Source organism: Schistocerca serialis, chromosome 2 (assembly GCF_023864345.2).
Source record: "Schistocerca serialis cubense isolate TAMUIC-IGC-003099 chromosome 2, iqSchSeri2.2, whole genome shotgun sequence".
Lineage (NCBI taxonomy): Eukaryota > Metazoa > Arthropoda > Insecta > Orthoptera > Acrididae > Schistocerca > Schistocerca serialis.
In genome coordinates, this window is record NC_064639.1 from 1,082,226,347 (window position 1) to 1,082,250,550 (window position 24,204).

The window sequence follows — 24,204 nt, forward strand, 5'->3', positions numbered from 1 at the left end:
TCTTTTGTTTTTGATTGAGAGATATTTCTATTAAAAAGTGGAGTCATTAGAATGAGTAGTTTAACTAATAATAATAACTATACTTTAATGTTTTAGCGCCCTTGCTCCGAACACAGCAGCCAATCACAGAGCAGTACCATTATGCAGGCGGTCTTTCTCACGGGAATGGTACCGAATCTAACATCGGTCACACGTACTTCACACTACATTTCGTCATCTACATACTTCTTGCATCTCCACAGCTCTGGGAACAGCTTCTTGGAGTCTAATATGATGGCCGCCCGGTGTGGCCGTGCGGTTAAAGGCGCTTCAGTCTGGAACCGCGTGACCGCTACGGTCGCAGGTTCGAATCCTGCCTCGGGCATGGATGTGTGTGATGTCCTTAGGTTAGTTAGGTTTAAGTAGTTCTAAGTTCTAGGGGACTGATGACCACAGCAGTTAAGTCCCATAGTGCTCAGAGCCATTTGAACCATTTGAACCTAATATGATGGCTGACTAAGCCAGAAATATTACAGGCCGAGCGGTTCTACGCGCTTCAGTCTCGAACTGTCCCTTGTACTTTCGTTTAGCAGCGTAACGTGCACTTTTACGCACACATACGCACATATAACTGTTACAAATCGCTAGAAACATGCATCACCCAAACAGCAGGCCAAGACCGGTCGTTTTGCACAGACAATGTTGTCGCCACAGGGAACTACAGTCTTATGATGAATGGGGAAAAGTACACGGTATGTGCCGAAGTGGCCGCGCGGTTCTGGCGCTGCAGTCTGGAACCGCGAGACCACTACGGTCGCAGGTTCGAATCCTGCCTCGGGCATGGATGTGTGCGACGTCCTTAGGTTGGTTAGGTTTAAGTAGTTCTAAGTTCTAGGGGATTGATGACCTCAGATGTTGAGTCCCATAGTGCTCAGAGCCATTTGAGTGAGACCGGTAAATAAAATAAAATATATTACATCTACGACACCTCGGGTGTTTTTAAACGTTACTGACAATCACCCTCTATAGTATTGGTGGTAGCAGTAATAGTGCTCTGGTACTGTCATGTTCCTTATGTTACGCTGCCACACGTGTTCTATCTGAAATTATGTTTGTGTCTTATTTACGCCTCGTCGCAAGTATTCTTGAGCCAGGGTAGGGTCTGGCTGCAGCGTCATCTACGTCGCTTCGGAGGTTTTGCAACGTCAGTAAGAGAACCATAGTGTATATTCGCCACTGTGCGGTATTATTAATGATGGTGTTCATGAGAGTCGTAGGGAATGAACAGTACTTTTCTAGGAAGGCAGTTTTCAGAGTGACACTAGTTTTGAAAGGATGACTCCTAACAGTAAAACGCTTCTTGAGACCGTCTAGGGATCTAGGGGGAAAAATCGAGCTGATATCTCCATACGCTGAACTGTTTGCTGTTAAAAATATTCTTATACGAAACGATTACAATGTGGTCTAGCGCTGGTATCTTGAAGGATGAGCTCATCACCTACAATTTGCGCATTGACACGTACATCGACGTCAAGAACGTAATCATCGTGGCCCTGTCCAGAGATAGTTCTCCACGGACAAACATCTGATTCTCCTCGCCTACCTGAAGATACATTTCCCCACACCAGACTTAATCAAATGCATTCATTTCACGGATTTGACAGATGATATTTGCTTTCAACTTCTAATACAATCAAAATTACGTCTGCTAGTGATTTTCAAGTTATATTGGGGTTCACCCAGGTGTAGTTGTAAGAGATGCATAGATGCTCCCTTCCTGAGACAAGACGAATTTATTTAGCGCGCTGTGGTTGCCTCGTAAATACTATGTCCATCAAACGTTTTGATTCCTGTGTTTGACGTCACCTTGCAGCAGGTGTGGGCTATCCTTTGAGGCAGAACGGCAAATACCAACAGAGGAGCGCGTCTTAGCCCATGGCTTTCTCATTGAACCACGAGTATATCTAGCCAGTTGTTAGAAATAGTTGCCACACAACAGTGTGACAAACTTTCAACCACCTCAGTATGATCGACCTTCTTCTAAAAAAAGGAATTTTAGGTTTCTACATCCCTCTTTACACAGTTCATTTCACAGATACCTCGATGTCAGTAGCCACATTTGTCTGTCTCAGTTATCAACTCACTCTCTCTGTTAGGCCCATAGTCGTGCTGTTGTCAAACAGGAAGTTGACTGCAGGCTGACAGATACCTCCATGTCAGTCGCCACATTTGACTGTCTCAGTTACCCACTCACTTTCTCTTTTAGATCCATAGTCTGCTGTTGTTGAACAGCAAATTGACTGCACGCTGTTTATACGAGCAATGCAAATTGCAACAACGACGTGATAATTTTGTGCAACAATAAATTTGCATCTGTACTTCGAAACCTACTTAATAGCGTGTGGTGGTGGGTATTTGGCAGGAAATCGTCGTTTCCCCCCTTTACAATTCCATTCCCGAACGGTGCACAGGCAGAACGACGGTCGGTAGGTCTTTTTGTAAACTCCAGTTACTGTGACTCTCTGTCATTGTCATTGTCCCTCATAAGAGTCGTCAGGCGCATTTTCTGTGGTGTTCCGGCAGATATTTTCAGTTTCGTTTTTTTGCAGTATGTACCTGGACTCAGCTCAGACAAATACACCTCATCACGTCTTTAGTACGACGCCCAGTGTCATCTGAAAGCCTCGGTTCGTTTCCTATTACAAACAAAATTATTTTTAAGGCGGAATTTTACGTGGCCATTCAATAGAGCGCTTCCAAATTAGACTAGGGCGATATTCGTTTTATCGATGTGTATTAACAGGGACAGTAAAACACGAAGAATAACTGGTACTCCAGCAGCCAGAGCACCGCTCTGGCCTGAGAAGACTGCCACCGCTATGTAGCAGCCCTGTGGAGTCGCTGTTGGGATACAAATACATCGCAGCAGACTAATTTTGCACCGCTATATCGAAGAGGCACCTGAAACACCACTATAAAAATACATTAGTTTGTAATGCGAAAAAACCGACTCTTCCGGCGACACATGATGAGCATTATTTGATTGGGCAGAATCCAGCTGCACATTGTAAAAAAAGGAAATTGCAAATGTCCGCCGAAACACTAGAGAAAATTCGCTTGACGACTCTTTACACACTATGTGATCATAAGTACCCGAACACCTGGCTCAAAATGACTTACAAGTTCGTGGCGCCCTCCATCGGTAATGCTGGAATTCAAAATGGTGTTGGGCCACCCTTACCCTTTATGAGAGCTTGCACTCTCGCAGGCATATGTTCAATAAGGTGCTGGAAGGTTTCTTGGGGAATGGCAGCCCATTCTTCACGGAATGCTGCACTGAGAAGAGGTATCGATGTCGGTCGGTGAGGCCTGGCACGAAGTCGGCGTTCCAAAACTTCCCAAAAGTGTTCGGCAGGATTCAGGCCAGAACTCTCTGCAGGCCAGTCCATTACAGGGACGTTATTGTCGTGTAACCACTCCGCCACCTGCCGTGCATTATGAACAGGTGCTCGATCGTGTTGAAAGACGCAATCGCTATCCCCGAATTGCTCTTCAACAGTGGGAAGCAAGAAGGTGCTTGAAACATCAATGTAGGCGTGTGCTGTCATAGTGCCACGCAAAACAACAAGAGGTGCAAGCCCCCTCCACGAAAAACACGACCGCACCATAACATCACCGCCTCTGAATTTTACTATTGGCACTACACATGCTGGCAGACGACTTTCACCAGATACTCGCCATACCCACACCCTGCCATCGTATCGCCAAATTGTGTACCGTGATACGTCATTCCACACAAAGTTTTTTCATTGTTCAATCGTCCAATCCTTACGCTCCTTACACCAAGCGAGGCGTCGTTTGGCATTTACAGGCGTGGTGTGTGGCTTATGAGCAGCCGCTTGACCAAGAAATCCAAGATTTCTCACCTCCCACCTAACTGTCATAGTACCTGCAGTGGATCCTGATGCAGTTTAGAATTCCTGTGTGATGATCTGGATAGATGTCTGGATATTAAACATTACGACCCTCTTCAACTGTCGGCGGTCTCTGTCAGTCAACAGACGAGGTCGGCCTGTACGCTTTTGTGCTGTACGTGTCCCTTCACGTTTGCACTTTACTATCACATCGGAAACAGTGGACCTAGGGATGTTTAGGAGTGTGGAAATCTCGCGTTCAGACGTGTGACGTAAGTGACACCCAATCACCTGACCACGTTCGAAGTCCGTGAGTTCCGCGGAGAACCGCATTCTTCCCTCTCACGATGTCTAATGACTACTGAGGCCGCTGATATGGAGTGCCTGGCAGTAGGTGGCAGCACAATGCACCTAATATGAGAAACGTGTGTTTTTTGCGGGGGAGGGGCCGGGGGTCCGGATACTTTTGATCATATATATATGACAGCGCAGATGTCCTGAAAGTGTTTGGTAAAGAAAACTTAGGTAAAAAAAATTGTGTTTTGCAAATGGTATCAGAATGTAATTACCGTTTTCAACCAGCCCTAGTCAACATTTGTGTGTCTATAGATAAAAAAAATGAGAGGACAAGAATCGTTATACAATCAGTAAAACCTGCCACAGAATTATGTATAAGGGATGTTCAAAAGAAAAGTTATGAAACAACAATGTGAGTATAATTTAAGTGTTTATTCAAAAGCAATCACCATAGGCCTGAGCAGAACTGTGCTGCTGACTAACAAGCCGAAGCATTTCCTGTTCCCAGAATTCGTGCGTCTGTGATAGGAGCCAGCACTCCACTGTGTCTTTCAGTTCGTCGTCCGAGTTGAAGCGCTTCCCTTTAAGATGTTTTTTTTTTTTTTTTTCACGGACGAAGCAAATGGAAGTCGCAAGGCGACATGTCCTGGACGTAGGGCGGATGCTCTGGCTGGTCACACGAGCTTAGCCGTTACACTTTGTGTGACCTCGGAGACGTGTGGTTGCGCGTTATCGTGGAGCAGAATTACTTCCTACGTAAGCAACGCAGGCCGTTTGCTCTTGATGGACTTGTGTAGGCTACGGAGTGCCTCACACTACACGTCACTGTTAATGGTTTTTCCGCGCTCGAGGAATTCAACGAGTATCGGCCCTCGGACGTCGTAAAAGACAGAGAGCACTACCTTGGCTGCTGAGGGCACAGCTTTGAATTTTGTAGGTGGAGATCACGACGCATGCTCCCACCGCATGTTATCCCGCTTTGTCTCTGGTTCGAAGTGATGGCACCAGCTTTCGTCACCAGTGACGATCCGCTCCAGGAAAGCGGTATCTTAATGACACCGGAAGAGGTGTTGCAGTGCTACGCAGTTCTTTTTGCGGTTTGCTGAGTTTCTTCGGAAGTCATTCCGCGTACGCCTTTCGGTAACCCAAGGTGTTGGCACAAAAGTTTCACTGTTCCAACACTGGCCTCCACCATCACTACCAACTTTCGCATTGGGACACGCAGATCGCTTCTTACCAGTCCGTTCAACTTGTCAACGAGTTCCGCCATGATCATCGTGTTTGCCTGCCCTGGTCTCAGATCATCGCTCAAACACTCCTAGCCTTCATTCTCTCACTGGCTTGTCGGACATGCAGTCTCCACCATATATGGCCTCCAACCGACGATGAATAACGGCCGGTTTAGCCCCTTCTGTAGTAAGAAACCTGATAACATCTCGCTGCTCTTTAATCGTCGAAGTTTGCAATGTGAAGGCCATAATGTCATCACACGCAATCTTGCGCCAAATGGACGGAACACACAACTGTCGGCTTCTCTCTTGCGTCGTGTGCCCGCACAGGTGCAGATGCACGCCAGACATTACATCCGCGTCCTTGGATGTCTCACTACGTTATCCCAAACCGGCATATGTAAGTTTCAGCCGGTTTGGTTGTTACGGCTTTTCTTACCTTTCTATTTGAACACTCCTTACATGTCCTGATAAAACTAGAATAAAATTATACCTAAATGCACGTGTTGCAAGCGGTAACGTCAGGTTCCCGTTACGTTGTCAACATACGGAACAGGCAACAGTAGGCAGAGGTCAAGGATTTGTAGGCGCAGTACAATCTTCTTTCTGTTTGTTCATACTTGTCCGCTAACGCCAAAGGAATAGCCACTTCGGCCGACTTTACTGTTACATTCATTAGTGCAATGTAACTTGATTTTTTAAGCAGCCATTTTATAAAAAATTGAAGTTCTAAAAATAAGAACCCACTGCTGATGGCACAGATGTGGTGAATATATTTGGGCAAGAAAACTTACGTGAAGAGTATGTATGTTTTGTGAAAACCGTTAGAACTCACTTCTGTAAGTAATCTGTCATTTCTTCAATTTTCTCGCGCGTACTTACGGAACTATCAGTGTAATAAGTTATTGCTGCAAAATACTAACACGAATTATGTAATTACAGTAGAGTGGAAAAACTGTTACAAGCGAAGGTTGGGGAAGATTAGCGTGGTTCCCGAAAAATGTAAGAACACGAGAAAGAAAGTAAAACTTGCGTTTATAGTGTAAGTAGGCTGTTTAGGTTTTCATGTTGGTAACGCCACGTAGCGCTCTGTGTGAAAATCACTGACTGTGCAGTGTGCAGTCTGTGGCTGGTTGGCATTGTTGGAATATTAGCTATTGTAGTGTTGGGCAGTTGGATGGGAATAGCTCGTAGCGTTGCGCTGTTGGAGGTGAGAGAGATGCCAAATTTTTGAGAAATTATTATAAGCGCACGATCTGGACGTGTGTCCGCCAGAATCTAAATATGGATGTCATGAATTGAAAGAGATAGATATGATGACTTTTGAACATTGTTAAGGTAAATACATTGTTTGTTCTCTATCAAAATCTTTCATTTGCTAAATATGCCTATCAGTAGTTAGTGCCTTCACTAGTTAGAATCATTTATTTAGCTGGAAGTATTGGCGCTCACTGTATTGCAGTAGTTCGAGTAACGAAGATCTTTGTGAGGTAAGTGATTCGTGAAAGGTGTAGGTTATTGTTAGTCAGGGCCATTCTTTTGTAGGAATTATTGAACGTCAGATTGCGTTGCGCTAAAATTTTTGTGTGTCAGTTTACTGATCATCAGAGTAAGTGAAGAGAGAACTGTCTGAGTACGTTCAGTTTTGCTCAGCTGTTTGAAAATCAAGTAACGTAGAAGTTTACCAGCACAGTCATTCATAATTTTTGAAGGGGAAGGTTCAATAGGATTTCAAGATTTAGAGAAAGCTTTTGACAATGCTGACTGGAATATAAAAATGGTTCAAATGGCTCTGAGCGCTATGGGACTTAACATCTGAGGTCATCAATCCCCTAAAACTTAGAACTACTTAAACCTAACTAACCTAAGGACATCACACACATCGATGCCCGAGGCTGGATTCGAACCTGAGATCGTAGCGGTCGCGCGGCTCCAGACTGAAGCGCCTAGAACCGCTCGAACTGGAATACACTCTTCGAAATTCTTAAGGTAATAATAGTTGTTTACAACATGTACAGAAAACGCACTGCAATTGTAATAGTTGAAGGACATGAAAGGGAAGCTTGTTGAGAAGAGAGTGAGACAGGGTTGTAGCTTATACCCCGATATTACCCAATGTGTAGATTGCGCAAGCAGTAAAGGAAACCAAGGAGAAATTTGGGAAGGGAATTAATATTCACGGAGAAGAAATTAAAACAGTTTGCCGACGACATAGTAATCCGGTTAGAGATGGCAGTGGACTTACAAGAGCAGACTGAACGGAATGGATAGTCTCTTGAAGAGGTACAAGATGAAGATAAAATAAAGATAAACAAGGGTAATGAAACGTAGTTGAATTAAATCTGGCGATATTGAGAAAATTATACTAGGAAATGAAACACTAAAGATGATAGACAAACTAAAAATGGTAGATGAGCTGTGCTATTTGGGCAACAAAATAACTGATGAGGGACGAAGAAGATAGAATATAAAATGCGGACTTACTATAGCAAGAAAGGAGTTTGTGAAAGAGAGGAAGCTGTTAACATCAAACAAAAATTTAAGTGCTGGGACGTCTTTTCTGAAGGTATTCGTCTGGAGTGTAGCCTTCTGCGGAAGTGAAATGTGGACGACTGCCAATTCAAACAGGAAGAGTACAGAAGATTATGAAATGTGGTGCTATAGAAGAATGCTGAAGGTCAGTTGGGTAGATCGAGTAACAAACGAAGAGGTGCTGAATCGACCTAGGGAAAAAAGAAATTTTGTGCCACAACTTCATTAGATGAAGGGATTGGTTGATAGAACATCTCCTGAGGCACTGAGGCATCAAGGAACTGTTTGGTAACGGAAGGAGGAGTGGCGGGGGGGGGGGGGGGGGGAGGGAGGGAGAATAAAAATTGCAGATGGATGAATACAGTAAGCAGATTCAGGTCGATGCTGGTTGCAGTAGGTGTTCAGCGATGAAGAGGCTTGTACAGTCGTCAGATTGAAGACCACCAGACTGTTGTCGAAATACAAAGCTTGTGTGGCACGACGATATAACAGCTTGCTCGAGAACTCTCGTGCTCTGGAGACACACTGCGCCAGTACTGAGACTACCGCCCACAGTAGCTGGTCAATAAACCGTAATTGGTTTTCAAGTCAGAAACTGGGAGTTGGTCGGCAGCTGCTAAGCCTTCGCTGCTTTCCTCCTGCAGAAGAGTCCGCCGCAGACGATAAGCCACGCAGCCACGCCTCTGCACAGCCGACACGGGGCCGAGCTGCAGAGAACAGACTGTTCCCAAAACGAGGACGACACAACTCCGAAACTTTCCCACGTTCTGAGAATCGCGGGAAAATGCGGCCCTTCCACAAAAAATAACTTTAGGCCATTTGTATTAGTTTTTACTTTGCGGTAGTTTTCGAAAAGATACGCACATTACTGAAAGCAATTTTTATTGTACTGCTGTATACACAGGACTTTGGAGTAAGGCAAGCCTGTGCACCATTTGTCGAAAAATTGGTGGGGCAACTGGAAACAGTGAAACGCTCAACTTTTCGTAGAAACAGCAAATACAGAGATTGTTAAAGACTAATGAACTTTGGTTTCAGACAAGGTAGTGTAATTGAAAAATATTATTTCCTGTTACCTGTGTTTGAAAACGCGTTGTAGCCTACAGGAAGCGCGAACTGTATTATGAATACGTAAGTTCATTGGGTCTTTTCAATTGAAATGCTAAATAAACGTTCTCAGTTATGTGAGAGAATATTGTTAGAGACAAGGGACTTTTTGGCAAGATTTCCTAGCAAATACCTTCGCAAACGACGTAGATCTTCAGACCGACACACACAATCCGTTCTGAAACATAAACCTTAAGAAAAAATGTTAAAAATAGAGATATTAATAGACAGCGAGTACATTTTATGTTCCTTTGCAAACGCAGCTGATGATAATATTTATCAACTGCTGAAATCTTTAGTGAAGAAGTTAACTGTATGAACCCTTGCTCAGTTGTAAGAAACGGTAGGAACGTTTCCATCATTTAGAAGAATATGATTTCTTACGTCCTTTCGACAGTCCCTCATAGTACTTGCAGCTTGAACTTGCACTTATAGCTTTGCGTCTGTTTTTATTTTGTTTATGGGAATTTTCACTTGAATTTTCCACCTGCAGCTGCTTAACATTCAAAGTTAGAAGATCCTTTATGTATTACGTTGAGGGATACAAAACTATCTTCCACAGATATACGTTTTTCTTCTACGTTTCTCTTTCATATTTTCTTTACTCCTAAATTTACTTCTGCAAAGCTGTCTCTATTATATCACATTTTTATTCCTCTGAACTGGAAAACAAAATATTCATGTATGATAATACTAATTGATCTGTGACGCGCTGATATCAGATGAAAAAACCAAAGGAAATACTCAGATGTTTGTAGAAAATGGAGTGATAATATCTAAATTGGCACGAAACTTTCAGAACATTCAAAGTAGGATGTGGAGCGTTAACGGTGGTAAATACAAACCGATAGCACATGCCTGGGCTGCGTAGCATCGTCTTCACTGCCCTTGTATACAATAGGCTGTAGAGAAGCTTTTTAAGTTCTTCTCTTCCAGAGGAAGCCTCGGTGCCTCGTTGACGCCAAAGTGTGCCATGAGGATATATACATGAAATACGCGGCATTGGTGACATAGCGCAACAGGGGGTCTGATGTCTGTATTACATTTCGTCCTTGTCTGCTGCACTGTGGATTACATATGCACGATGCTGCTTAAGCCAACCAAAAAAATCAACTGTTCTGATGTGTTTCCCCTCAGTCTACACTGGTAGAGATGAACTCCGTCTATTATAGTATATTCGTATTTTCCAGCATCGTACTACATGTGTGACGTCATGGTCACTGTGTATCGTAGATGATCCAGCTGTAACAAAACAGCGGTAACTGTTAACAAGGGAAGAGAATGTTTTGTAGGGCCATTGGATTAGTAACGACCGTCGCACATATTTGGCTGCGGGGAGTACGCGAAGAGTACATAGTGAGCTGTAGCGTTTCAGCCATACCTGTACGATGGCGCACGCTGTTTTCTATGTCATCATCAAGCTTCTTGGCACCCAGCTCGTATGACCCAAAGTTTTGACGCACCAGTCAAGAAGTTTAGCAACAGAAGAAGCAGTCCTCATTACTGACCCCTAATAAATTCACATCTACATGACCTCTCTGCAATTTTCACCCAATAACTTGGTAGAGTTGCTAGACTGTTGCACTCTTGAATAGCACGTGGGAAAAACGAACACCTATATATTTCCCCAAGAACTCTGATTTCTCTTATATCACGATTGTCATTTCTCCCTATGTACGTGGGAGTCAACAAAATGGTTTCACATTCCGAGGAGAAAGTTGGTGATTGAAGTTTCGTGAAAAAATCTCGCCGCAACGAAATCACCTCTGTTTTAATGATTGCGTATCCGTGACACTCTTTCACCTGTTCTGCGATAATACGAAACGAACTACCGCTCTTGGAACATTTTCGATGCCTTCCTTCAGTCCTATCTGGTAGGGGTCCCGCACCGGGCAGTAATACTCCATTAGAGGACGGACAAGCGTAGTGTAGGCACTCTCTTTAATAGACTTGTTTCATCTCCTAACAATAAGTGTTCCGGCAATAAACCCGTCTTTGGTTCGCCTTTCCCATAACATTTTATTTGTGGTGATTCCAACTTTAATTATTCGTAATTGTAATCCCTACGTATTTAATTAAATCGACAACCTATAAATTTCTGTGATTTATCGTGTAACCAAATTTTAATAGACTCTTTTCACTAGTTATGTGCAGAATCTCATACTTTATATTGTTTAGGGTTAATTGCCACTTCTTGCACCTTACAGTTCTCTTGCATAAATCATTTTTCAACTAGTTTTGATTTTTTCATGACTTTATTAGATGCTCAACGACAGCATCATCTCCAACCAACCTAAGAGAGCCGCTCATATTGTCTTCTAAACCTCTTATATAGATCAAGAATAGCCGAAGGCCTACAACACTTCCGTGACGAAACTCAGATATCACTTATGTTCCACTCGATGGCTTAAAGTCAATTACTACGAACTGTGACCTTCCTGACAGGAAATTTCGAATCCAGTCGCACAACTGAATCGATATTCCATAGGCACGCAGTTCGATTAGATGCTGCTTTTGAGAAACGGTAACAAAAGAGTTCTGGAAGTCTAGAAGTATGGAATCCACTTGTGATGTCCTGTCAGTAGCACTCATTACTTCGTGTGAATAATAAGGTTTCTGAATCTGCGCTGAGTTTGTGTCAATACACGATTTTCTTCGAGGTATTTCATAATGTTCGAGCATAGTATATGTTCCAAAATCTTACTGCTAATTTATGTCAGTGATATGGGTCTATAATTCAGCGGATTGCTTCCAGTTCCTTTCTTGCGTGTCAGCGTGAAACTTTCAGTCTTTAGATATGGATCTTTCGTCGAGCAAGAGGTTGTATATGGTTGCGAAATATGGAGCTATTACCATCAGCGTATTCCGACAGAAGGCAAAGGATTTGGAAGAACCGTTGAACGGAACGGATATTGGCTTGCAAAGATATTGTAAGATGAACATTAACAAAAGTAAAACGACGGTGATGGAATGTATGCGAATTGAATCAGGCTATGCTGAGGGAATTAGATTGGGAAATGAGACACTAAAAGAAGTAGACGAGTTTTGCTATTTGGGTATTAAAATAACTGCCGATGATCGAAGTGGAGAGGTTGCAAAATGCAGACTAGCAATATCAAGAAAAGCATTTCTGAAAAAGAGAAATTTGTTAACGTCGACAACCAGTTTAAGTGTTAGAAAGTCTTTTCCGATATCCAGTTCAGACAAGAAGAGAATAGAAGCTTTTGAAATGTGGTGCTATAGAAGAATGCTGATGATAAGATGGGTAGACTGAATAACAAATGAAGAGCTGCTGATTCAATTTAATAGTAGCCAATGCAGGGTTCCAAGCTCTGCTCAGTTGATACCACGACGAGAAAATCAAGACTTTTCGATAACAGGCTCATCGTAACATTGGTCTAGTACGGTTTCTTAGTGAGTAACGTCTGGCTGCACTGTTAGTAAATATAGAGCATAGTGCAAGCGCAGGAGGCCCGCTCCGCAATTTTCAGCAGAGGGCGTTTGAGTATGGCACCATCTATTTGCAAATCATTGCGCATGCGTGATTTCCGCGCCTGCGCATTCTTCGCGCGCGTGTGCTACACTACTGGGCATTAAAATTGCTACACCAAGAAGTTCGTTGGACAAATATATTATACTAGAACTGACATGTGACTACATTTTCACGCAATTGCCGACCAGTGTGGCCGTGCGGTTCTAGGCGCTTCAGTGTGGAACCGCGTGGCCGCTACGGTCGCAGGTTCGAATCCTGCCTCGGGCATGGATGTGTGTGATGTCCTTAGGTTAGTTAAGTTTAAGTAGTTCTAAGTTCTGGGGACTGATGACCTCAGCTGTTAAGTCTCATAGTGCTCAGAGCCATTCACGCAATTTGGGTGCATAGATCCTGAGAAATCAATACCCAGAACAACCACCTCTGGCCGTAATAACGGCCTTGATACGCCTGGGCATTGAGTCAAACAGAGCTTGGATGGCGTGTACAGTGACAGCTGCCCATGCAGCTTCAACACGATACCACAGTTCATCAAGAGTAGTGACAGGCGTATTGTGACGAGCCAGTTGCTCATACAGGACCTGCAACATGGGGTCGTGCATTATCCGGCTGAAATGTAGGGTTCCGCAGGGATCGAACGAAGGGTAGAGCCACAGGTCGTAACACACCTGATGCAACGTCCACTGTCCAAAGTGCCGTCACTGCGAACAAGAGGTGACCGAGACGTGTAACCAATGGCACCCCATACCATCACGCCGGGTGATACGCCAGTATAGCGATGACGAATACACGCTTCCAATGTGCGTTCACCGCAATGTCGCCAAATACGGATGCGACCATCATGATGCTGTAAACAGAACCTGGATTCATCCGAAAAAATGACGTTTTGCCATTCGTGCACCCAGGTTCGTCGTTGAGTACACCGTCGCAGGCGCTCCTGTCTGTGATGCAGCGTCGAGGGTAACCGCACCCATGGTCTCCGAGCTGATAGTCCATGCTGCTGCAAACGTCATCGAACTGTTCTTGCAGATGGTTGTTGTCTTGAAAACGTCCCCATCTGTTGACTCAGGGATCGAGACGTGGCTGCACGATCCGTTAGACCCATGCGGATAAGATGCCTGTCATCTCCACTGCTAGTGATACGAGGCTGTTGGGATCCAGGACAGCGTTCCGTATTACCCTCCTGAACCCACCGATTCAATATTCTGCTAACAGTCACTGGATCTCGACCAACTCGGGCAGCAATGTCGCGATACGATAAACCGCCATCGCAATAGGCTACAATCCGACCTTAATCAAAGTCGGAAACGTGATGGTAGGCATTTCTCCTCCTAACATGAGGCATCACAACAACGTTTCACCAGGCAACGCCGGTCAACTGCTGTTTGTGTATGAGAAATCGGTTGGAAACTTTCCTCATGTCAACACGTTGTAGGTGTCGCCACCGGCGCCACCCTTTGTGTGAATGCTCTGAAAAGCTAATCATTTGCATATCACAGCATCTTCTTCCTGTCGGTTAAATTTCGCGTCTGTAGCACGTCATCTTCGTGGTGTAGCAATTTTAATGGCCAGTAGTGTATAGACGGGGCGTCCACATGCGGATATCGTCAGCAAGGTTAAGCCACCTGAAAATGTCGGACAGTTGCTCCGAGGAAGTATTGTGGAATTTGCACAACGTCACCCGTTAAGACTATTTACAGATTTTTTACTATTTGAAAATTCTCATTTGAGTATTAATGTTAATAATTTTTTCTTGCAAACCGTACCCTAGTTGCCAATCAAGGAGTAATTTTTTCCACTGGATCGAAGTCAGCTAAAAGCTGTAGGCCACCAAATTGTAGTGCCGTGTGCTGACCTACAACTTTCTTTGGTGGCAAAGACTGATCGGTACTTCCGTGTGACGCCGGTGGCCTACTCTATCACATAAAAGGCTTGAATGACAATAAAAGAGTCCTGGCTGCAACAGCTAGAAATGTTACAAGACATTGTATCACCCTAGGAGCGCTTTAGTAAAGCACTCCACTTAGTAGACACATTTACGGTTGAGCGAAACTGGCTGTTCCTTTCCTTGTGTTACTAATGAGCGGCTGTACGCCGATTTGTTCCAGTTACAGTATTCTCCAAGGACACGTCAGCGATTCCAGCTGAGAAGTCTGATCAGACCACTGCACATATATTTCGCTATTTGTTGCTCTTAGAACCGTACTCACTGCAGCGTTTACGACGACTTTTTTAAAGTTTTCCTGACGAAGATTGCAATGTTGTCAAAAGGATTGTGAGAAAATATTTAGAATCGTAGCACGTTTCCGTGAACCGGATCTGGAACCCGTGCCGGATCCTTGCTAAGAGTGGTAGGTATCGTCTAGTTGAGTCATCAGATCGTGTCTCACGAACGGCCTCAAGCTTTGGAATTGCTTCGTTGATCTGTCCGTCATGCGTACTTGCATGGCTCAAACAAAAGAACAGTACCCTGAAAATCAGCAATCCGTGTTCGTAGCAGCTCCTGGCCGCGGTTTTAGCTTGTCATCAATGGACAATACTTAATAAGCTGTAGAGAGCAAAAAATTTTATTTCAGAGAAACATCTGTTACTTTGCCTGTTGCTCTCTTTATTGTAATTACTGATTACTCCATTGTTCTTAGAATAGCACGATCCTATATTTCGTCGTTGTTCATAATTCACTCGGTCATTGGTTCAAATGGCTCTGAGCACTATGGGACTCAACATCTTAGGTCGTAAGTCACATATAACTTAGAACTACTTACACCTAACTAACCTAAGGACATCACACATACCCATGCCCGAGGCAGGATTCGAACCTGCGACCGTAGCAGCCTCGCGGTTCCGGACTGCAGCGCCAGAACCGCACGGCCACCGCGGCCCGCACACTCGGTCATTAATGTGCTAGATTAAGCCCTTTTGCAAACTAGAGACCAACTCTGAGGGGTTGCTTATGGGTATTTCCTTTGGTGCATAGCGTTCGAGAACTGTTCGCAGCTAACAGTGCTAATCCTGCCAGGAAGACTTTCTTGCTAAATTGCGACAGATATTCGCAGACATTTTCTTCTGATTCTCCGGGAATTTCTAGATTAGTTTTGAAGATATTGTAGAGTGATTTGGTCTTGTTATAAACTGGTGTTATTTACAGCGATTGCCTAACCCCATTGAGATTGGACATCTGAGTCATCCGAATTACTTCTCTTTCGTTTATCAAGCCATTTAGCGGTGGTCACGCTTTCGTGATTGTAAGCTCAGTCATGTCCAAACTGAAACAGCCGAGTTGTTACCACAGCCCAAGTGTCCAGTACTAACTAATAAGTTTTGATTCATATTTTTAGATTTCCAGAAGGCTTGTGACACCGTTTCTCACAGCAGTCTTCTATGGAGTATTGTCTCGGTTGTATGGCCCCATTCGTGAGTTCCTATCAGAAATGTCACAGTTCGTAGTAATTAACGGGAAGTAAAGGAGTATAACAAAAATAATCTCCGCCATTCTCCATGAAGTGCTACAGGCCCTCTGATGTTACTGCTCCAAATAAACGACATAGGAGACTATTTGAGCTGCCCTCTTAGATCGTTTCCAGATGATGCTGTCATGTACTGTCTTGTAAAGGCATGAGATGCTCAAAACCATTTGCAAAATGATTTACACAAGATATCTGTATGGTTCTAAAAGTGGCAGTCGACCCTAAATCATGGAAATTTGAAGTCATCCGCATGAGTACTAAAGGAAATCCGCAAAATTTCGGTTAGACCATAAATCACGCAAATCTAAAGACCATAAATTCAGCTAAATACTTGGAGATTGCAGTTACGAGTGCCTTAAATTGGAACGCTCAAATTGGTAATGTTGCGGGGAAAGCAAACCAAAGACTGGGATTTATTGGCAGAACACCTAGAAAATGTAGCACGTCTACTAAAGAGACTGTTTGCACTACGCTTGTCCGCTCTCTTCTGGTGTATTGGTGTGTGGTGTGGGATCCGCATCAGATGTGAGTGACAGAGAACATTGAAAAGGTTCAAAGAAGGGCAGCTTATTTTGTATTATTGTGAAATAGAGGAGAAAGAGTCACGTACATTATACGTGAATAATTAAAGCAAAGTCGATTTTAGTTGCGGCAGAATCTTCGCATGAGGTACGATCTCCAACAGTTGTGCACGACTTCGTACTGGTGAGGAGAGGTGGGCGACAGAGTGGAGCGGCAACTGTTGTGGTAGGAAAGCTGGACAAGAGCAGAAATGATCAGTGAAGAAGGCAACACAGAAACTTGTTTCCTGCAAGCGAACGAAGACTCATTACAAATAATGGAACAAAAAATGAAGTGCAGCTCTTAGTGTGCCGCGCGGGATTAGCCGAGCGGTCTCAGGTGCTGCAGTCACGGACTGTGCGGCTGGTCCCGGCGGAGGTTCGAGTCCTCCCTCGGGCATAGGTGTGTGTGCTTGTCCTTAGGATAATATAGGTTAAGTAGTGTATAAGCTTAGGGACTGATGACTGATGACCTTAGCAGTTAAGTCCCATAAAAGTTCACACACATTTGAACATTTTTGCAGCTCTCAGTGTCAACAAGGACGAGGTTCCCTGAAGTAAGAAGGATGGTGTCGGGACAGTGACTAGTTGGCGTCTGCACGGCGCCACGTAGCGAAGAGACTCCAAGTACGAGTGGGCCGTCTGGCTGTTAAGTCATACCACACGAACTTTCTCCTCCGATTAAGAAAATATTCTGTTGGCGCCTTCCTACACAGGGAGCAATAATCATCGTGATAAGAGAAAACAGAGCTCGCACAAAAAGATTTAAGAGTTAGTTTTTCCCGAGCACTGTTCGAGAGTGGAGCGGTAGAGAAATAGCCTGCAGGTAGATCGATAAACACTTTGCCAGGCACTTAATTGGGAACTGCAGGGTAATCATGTAGATGTACAACCTATCAGGGAATATCTCGAAAACTGACTACACTAATGGCCATTAAAATTGCTACACCACGAATATGACGTGCTACAGACGCGAAACTTAACCGACAGGAAGAAGATGCTGTGATATGTAAACGATTAGCTTTTCAGAGCATTCACACAAGGTTGGCGCCGGTGGCCACACCTACAACGTTTTGACATGAGGAAAGTTTCCGACCGATTTCTCATACACAAACAGTTGTTGACCGGCATTGCCTGGTGAAACGTTGTTGTGATGCCTCGTGTAAGGAGGAGAAATGCGTACCATCACGTTTCCGACTTTGATAAAGGTCGGATTGTAGCCTATCGCGATTGCGGTTTATCGTATCGCGACATTGCTGCTCGCGTTGGTCGAGATCGAATGACTGTTAGCATAATATGGAATCGGTGGGTTCAGGAGGGTAATACGGAACGCCGTGCTGGATCCCAACGGCCTCGTATCACTAGCAGTGGAGATGACAGGCATCTTATCCGCATGGTTGTAACGGATCGTGCAGCCACGTCTCGATCCCTGAGTCAACAGATGGGGACGTTTGGAAGACAACAACCATCTGCACGAACAGTTCGACGACGTTTGCAGCAGCATGGACTATCAGCTCGGAGACCATGGCTGCGGTTACCCTGGACGCTGCATCACAGACAGGAGCGCCTGCGACGGTTTACTCAACGACGAACCTGGATGCACGAATGCCAAATCATAATTTTTTCGGATGAATCCAGGTTCTGTTTACAGCATCAAGATGGTCGCATCCGTGTTTGGCGACATCGCGGTGAACGCACATTGGAAGCGTGTATTCGTCATCGCTATACTGACCTATTAACCGGCGTGATGGTATGGGGGTGCCATTGGTTACACGTCTCGGTTACCTCTTGCTCGAATTGACGGCACTTTGAACAGTGGACGTTACATTTCAGATGTGTTACGACCCGTGGCTCTATACTTCATTCGCCGTCGAAGTGGCCGTGCGGTTCTAGGCGCTGCAGTCTGGAACCGCAAGACCGCTACGCTCGCAGGTTCGAATCCTGCCTCGGGCATGGGTATACGTGATGTCCTCAGGTTAGTTAGGTTTAACTAGTTCTAAGTTCTAGGGGACAGAAGTTGTGTCGCATACTGCTCAGAGCCATTTGAACCATTTACCCTTCATTCGATCCCTGCGAAACCCTACATTTCAGCAGGATAATGCACGACCACATGTTGCAGGTCGTGTACGGGCCTTTCTGTATACAGAAAATGTTCGACTGCTGCCCTGGCCAGCACATTCTCCAGATCTCTCACCAATTGAAAACGTCTGGTCAATGGTGTCCGAGCAACTGGGTCGTCACAATATGCCAGTCACTACTCTTGATGAACTGTGGTATCGCGTTGAAGGTGCGTGGCACACGCCATCCAAGCTCTGTTTGACTCAATGCCCAGGCGTATCAAGGCCGTTATTACGGCCAGAGGTGGTTGATCTGGGTATTGATTTCTCAGGATCTATGCACCCAAATTGCGTGAAAATGTAATCACATGTCAGTTCTAGTATAATATATTTGTCCAATGAATACCCGTTTATCATCTGCATTTCTTCTTGGTGTAGCAATTTTAATGGTCAGTTGTGGACATCGTTCCGATTTCATTGAGTGACTGAAGACATTCGGAACAACAGTAGTTTTCTGCCTTCGACGTAAAACTGTTGCTCCATCAGCAACTCTCCCGCGTGGCCTGCTGGGGCCAGGCACAGTGGCGCTGGCCACGCGCGCTGAATCACCTGCGGTGCGGGGGCGGGGGCGGCCCGCCCACGTGGAAAGCGCCGCGTCACCGCCCCAAACGACGCCTTATTACGACGCGCCGGCTGCTCCGCCGGCCGCGGCGAGACGGAACGCCGTCGCAGCCAGTGCAGCGCCGCGCCGGTCGTTACAACGGCACCTGCTGTAGCTGCGCCGGGGGCCACCAATTACGCAAGCTCAACAACGCCGCGCCGCCGCCGGGAGCTTCTCTGTCAACCTCTCTGGCGCATCTCGCACTGCTCTATTACCCAGGGCATACTAGGGTGATGCATATTGATGGCTACGTCCTACTGATGTCTGTGGTGCCCACTGGCTGGAAACTGAACGGACACAATACACTCGAAGACTTCGGCCTGAAATCTCATTGAATGCAGCCAGTGTCCGGAGACACCCCAGATAGTGGTGGGACACCAACCAGTCTGTTGCCCGCCATACTGTCCGACAACCAGGAGCTACAGTCTGGGGTGCCATTTCTTTTCATAGAAGAACCCCTTTGGTTGTCATCCGTGTTACCTTTACGGCACAGTGGTACGTCCACGATATACTAGGCTCCGTTTTGTTGCCCTTCACGGTATGCCATCCTGGGATTACATTTCAGCAAGATGATGCCCTTTCGCACATGGCGAGAGTTTCTACTGCTTGCGTTCGTGCTTTCCAAATCTTACCTTGGCCAGCAAGGTCGCCGGATACCACACGGACAGCGAACGTTTCGAGCATTATGGGTGGAGGCCTCCAACCAACTTGGGGTTTTCTACATCTACATTTACACTCCGCAAGCCACCCAACGATGTGTGGCGGAGGACACTTTACGTGCCACTGTCATTACCTCCAGTCGCGTATGGTTCGCGGGAAGAACGACAGCCGGAAAGTCTCCGTGCGCGCTCGAATCTCTCTAATTTTACATTCGTGATGTCCTCCGGAGGTATAAGCAGGGGGAAGCTATATATTCGATACCTCATCCAGAAACGCACCCTCTCGAAACTTGGACAGCAAGCTACACAGCGATGCAGAGCGCCTCTCTTGCAGAGTCTGCCGCTTGAGTTTATTAAACATTTCCGCAACGCTATCACGCTTCCCAAATAACCCTGTGACGAAACGCGCCGCTCTTCTTTGGATCTTCTCTATCTCCTCTGTCAATCCGACCTGGTTCGGATCTCACACTCATGAGCAATACGCAAGTACAGGTCGGACGAGTGTTTTGTAAGCCACCTCCTTTGTTGATGGACAACATTTTCTAAGGACTCTCGCAATGAATCTTAACCTGGAACCCGCCTTACCAATAATTAAGTGGTCGAGCGGTTCTAGGTGCGTCAGTCCGGAACCGCGCGACCACTACGGTCGCAAGTTCGAATCCTGCCTCGGGCATGGATGTGTGTGATGTCCTTAGGTTTAAGTAGTTCTACGTCTAGGGGACTGATGACCGCAGATGTTAAGTCCCATAGTGCTCAGAGCCATTTGAACCATTTGAACCAACAATTAATTTTATATCATCATTCCACTTCAAATCGTTCCGTACGCATACTCCCAGATATTTTACAGAAGTAACTGCTACCACTGTTTATTCCGCTATCATATAATCATACAATAAAGGATCCTTCTTTCTATGGACTAACAATACATTACATTTGTCTATGTTAAGGGTCAGTTGCCATTCCCTGCACCAAGTGCGTATCCGCTGCAGATGTTCCTGCATTTCGCTGCAATTTTCTAATGCTGCAACTTCTCTGTATACTACAGCATCATCCGTGAAAAGCCGCATGGAACTTCCGACACTATCTACTAGGTCATATATATATATATATTATGAAAAGCAATGGTCCCATAACACATCCCTGCGGCACGCAGAGGGTTACTTTAACGTCTGTAGACGTCTCTTCATTGAGAACAACATGCTGTGTTCTGTTTGCTAAAAACTCTTCAATCCAGCCACACAGCTGGTCTGACACTCTGTAGGCTCTTACTTTGTTTATCAGGCGACAGTGCGGAACTGTATCGAAGGCCTTCCGGAAGTCAAGGAAAATGCCATCTACCTGGGAGCCTGTATCTAATATTTTCTGGGTCTCATGAACTAATAAAGCGAGTTGGGTCTTACACGATCGCTGTTTCCGGAATCCATGTTGATTACTACAGAGTAGAGTCTGGGTTTCCAGAAATGACATCCAGAAATTCTACAACAGATCGATGTCAGAGATATAGGCCTATAGTTTTGCGCATCTGATCGACGACCCTTGTTGAAAACTGGAACTACCTGTGCTCTTTTCCAATCATTTGGAACCTTCCGTTCCTCTAGAGACTTGCGGTACACGGCTGTTGAAAGGGGGGGGGGGAGCAAGTTCTTTCGCGTATTTTGCCGATTAATTTGCTAGTTGGACAGAATTTGGCACAATATCCCTTAGGAGGATATTCAGTGCTGTTAATATTCCAATGTAATAAAATATTTCAAGCTCGTGACATACATCCTTCTTCCCGGTTTCTCTACGAGACACTTTGTTATCGAACCATAAAACGAGAAAACTAATTCCTTAAAACATTAGCTCTGTGTGGTACGAGCACATCGCAAAGTGAAAAACTGCTTGCATTAGGGCAAAAATGGTTCAAATGGCTCTGAGCACTATGGGACTTATCTTCTGAGGTCATCGGTCCCCTAGAACTTAGATCTAGTTAAACCTAACTAACCTAAGGACATCAGACACATCCATGCCCGAGGCAAGATTCGAACCTGCGACTGCAGCGATCGCGCGGATCGAAACTGTAGCGCCTAGAACCGCTGTATTGGGGCAGAGGTGGACTAACGCGTCATAGACTTGCTCATTTTGTAAAGCTCTTTCTCTTGAATAAATCATACACTTTTTCTGGAATTGAAATCATTTGTTTGTCTGTACATGTGCATCACATCTACCATTGGTATTATTCCTTCGAGGTGCGTCTTTTCTTTGTTTAGTCTTAGGGTGTCACCTCCTAAAAAGATCTCACTCGTTGTTTTGAAGCATTGTAGACAGTCAGGAACAGGTACTATACGACCATGCGTTTCTCCATGGCTGACGTAAGCCATGGCAGTGAACTAGTGGATATGAATCAGTCTATTGTGTGCTGTCAATGCATTGAGGTGGATCAACGTGGAGACATGATAGAAGGGCAGAAAGGAGTTAGTGTGTTTGGACGTGCCCATGTGCATACAATGAGTGAAACTGCCCAGTTAGTTGCTGTATCAACGCGGAATATTCTCAGTGTCTGAAAGGAGTGTTTTACTATACGCAGCTACGTAACACGGTCTAAGAATATTGTTCGTAAAATTATCCTAACCGACAGGAACCAAGCACGTGTGTCATGACATGTCAATGGGGCTCGGTTTCAAATCCGACTGGTATTGCTGCTGTCAGTGCAGCAGGTCCATCTCAACTGGCTTTCAGGTGAAACTCTTAAAAGGCCTTGGTTCACAGCGGCGCACACGGTTGCATGTCTTCAGTGGTCCGAACAACCGTGCCTGACTCTAGGTGTGTAGCTTACTCCGACGATTCGAGATTTTGCCGCTGGGTCCTCTAACTGCCAGTGAGGCGTTTCCGCTACAGTGCCGGACTGGGCCTCGAGAATATTAATTCAACACAGACGAACAAGAAATGAACTAAGAAAACAGAGTGCCGTAGCAAGTGCTAATATCCTAAAAACACCAAGAGACACTTTAAACAACAGATAAAGCTTAGTTAGATTAATCACTAAAGATCGGCCACCAACACCGGTCTCACGAGTTGCGTTACAATAACGTTCTAATTTCGTTTTCTCGTAAATCACAAAACATGGAAAGCAATGCCTTTCTATTAGTTAGAATGTTACAGTGAAACAGCATCCAAGTCACGCAAGAACAATTTTCTCTCGATACACGTAGTAGCTTCTCAATAGCAAGTGCTCTGTGCACTCAATATACAGGCCAACTCGCCGTCAGAACCCGGCGAATGGTCAGGTATTGTAGGGAAGCAGCCTACTCACGCCGTAGTAAATTCACAGCAGTCTTTCCATTGTGTGCCAGCCGGTCCGCTGTAACTAGCTCTGACGTCATAAATGTTGCGCAATACTTTAAAAATCAAGTAAATAATCTAAAATGTTTCTAGCATGTCAGGAGTAATACTAAATTAATATGTGTTGAATATCAGTTCGATAACTTTAACCATTTTCGAAATTTTGACGTTTTTCTGTAAAAATCATTGGCGCAACAGAAAAGAGCTAGAGAATTAAAAATTGATAATTAGATTCATTTTCATAATTATTTAATAAAAACAGTCTTCTGGATCTCACAATTTAAGATTTTAGTGGAAATTCATGATTTTCTGGTTTTTGTCTTAAAACTTAAGGAAGCAAGATAGATTAAGTAGGCTAATAAATAAGGCTAGGATGTTTATATTTAAGTAGGTTGGAGATCCGCTATAACTGTGAAGATGTGAGAAGTTTCATTTGAATACCTATAAAACTATAGCGATAGCGTATCTCCAAAGGCCCAGTTCAGAGCTCGTCTACTGCGTGCAGTGTAATTAAATTAATTCTCTCGCCCAAAATATTTAACTTAGCCACGTCAAAGTTTTATTACCAATACTTACCTGCGTGCTGAATGCACATTTAAATTAAGAGCTTCATCGGCCATCAGCAAGAGAAGCTATGATTTATTCAATGACTTAAAGTGGTGCATTACTAGCCCAGCGGCTAGGCGGGACAGCCGATTTGATCAGGCGTTCCCTTAGCCGTCCGCACCGCGGCTTTATATATAAGAACGCTGCGCGAGGAAGCAAGGCCCCAGTTCTCTCCAGACGCTGAATAGCACGTCATCTGTGTCGGGAGTCGCGTCGCGTCAGTATCATTGCTGCAAACAGCCTCGGATGCCGTATTAAGTTACTCGAGATACGCGTAACCATGAAATCATTTGTGAGTGAAGTGTTAATTCTGGGTTGACTTTAA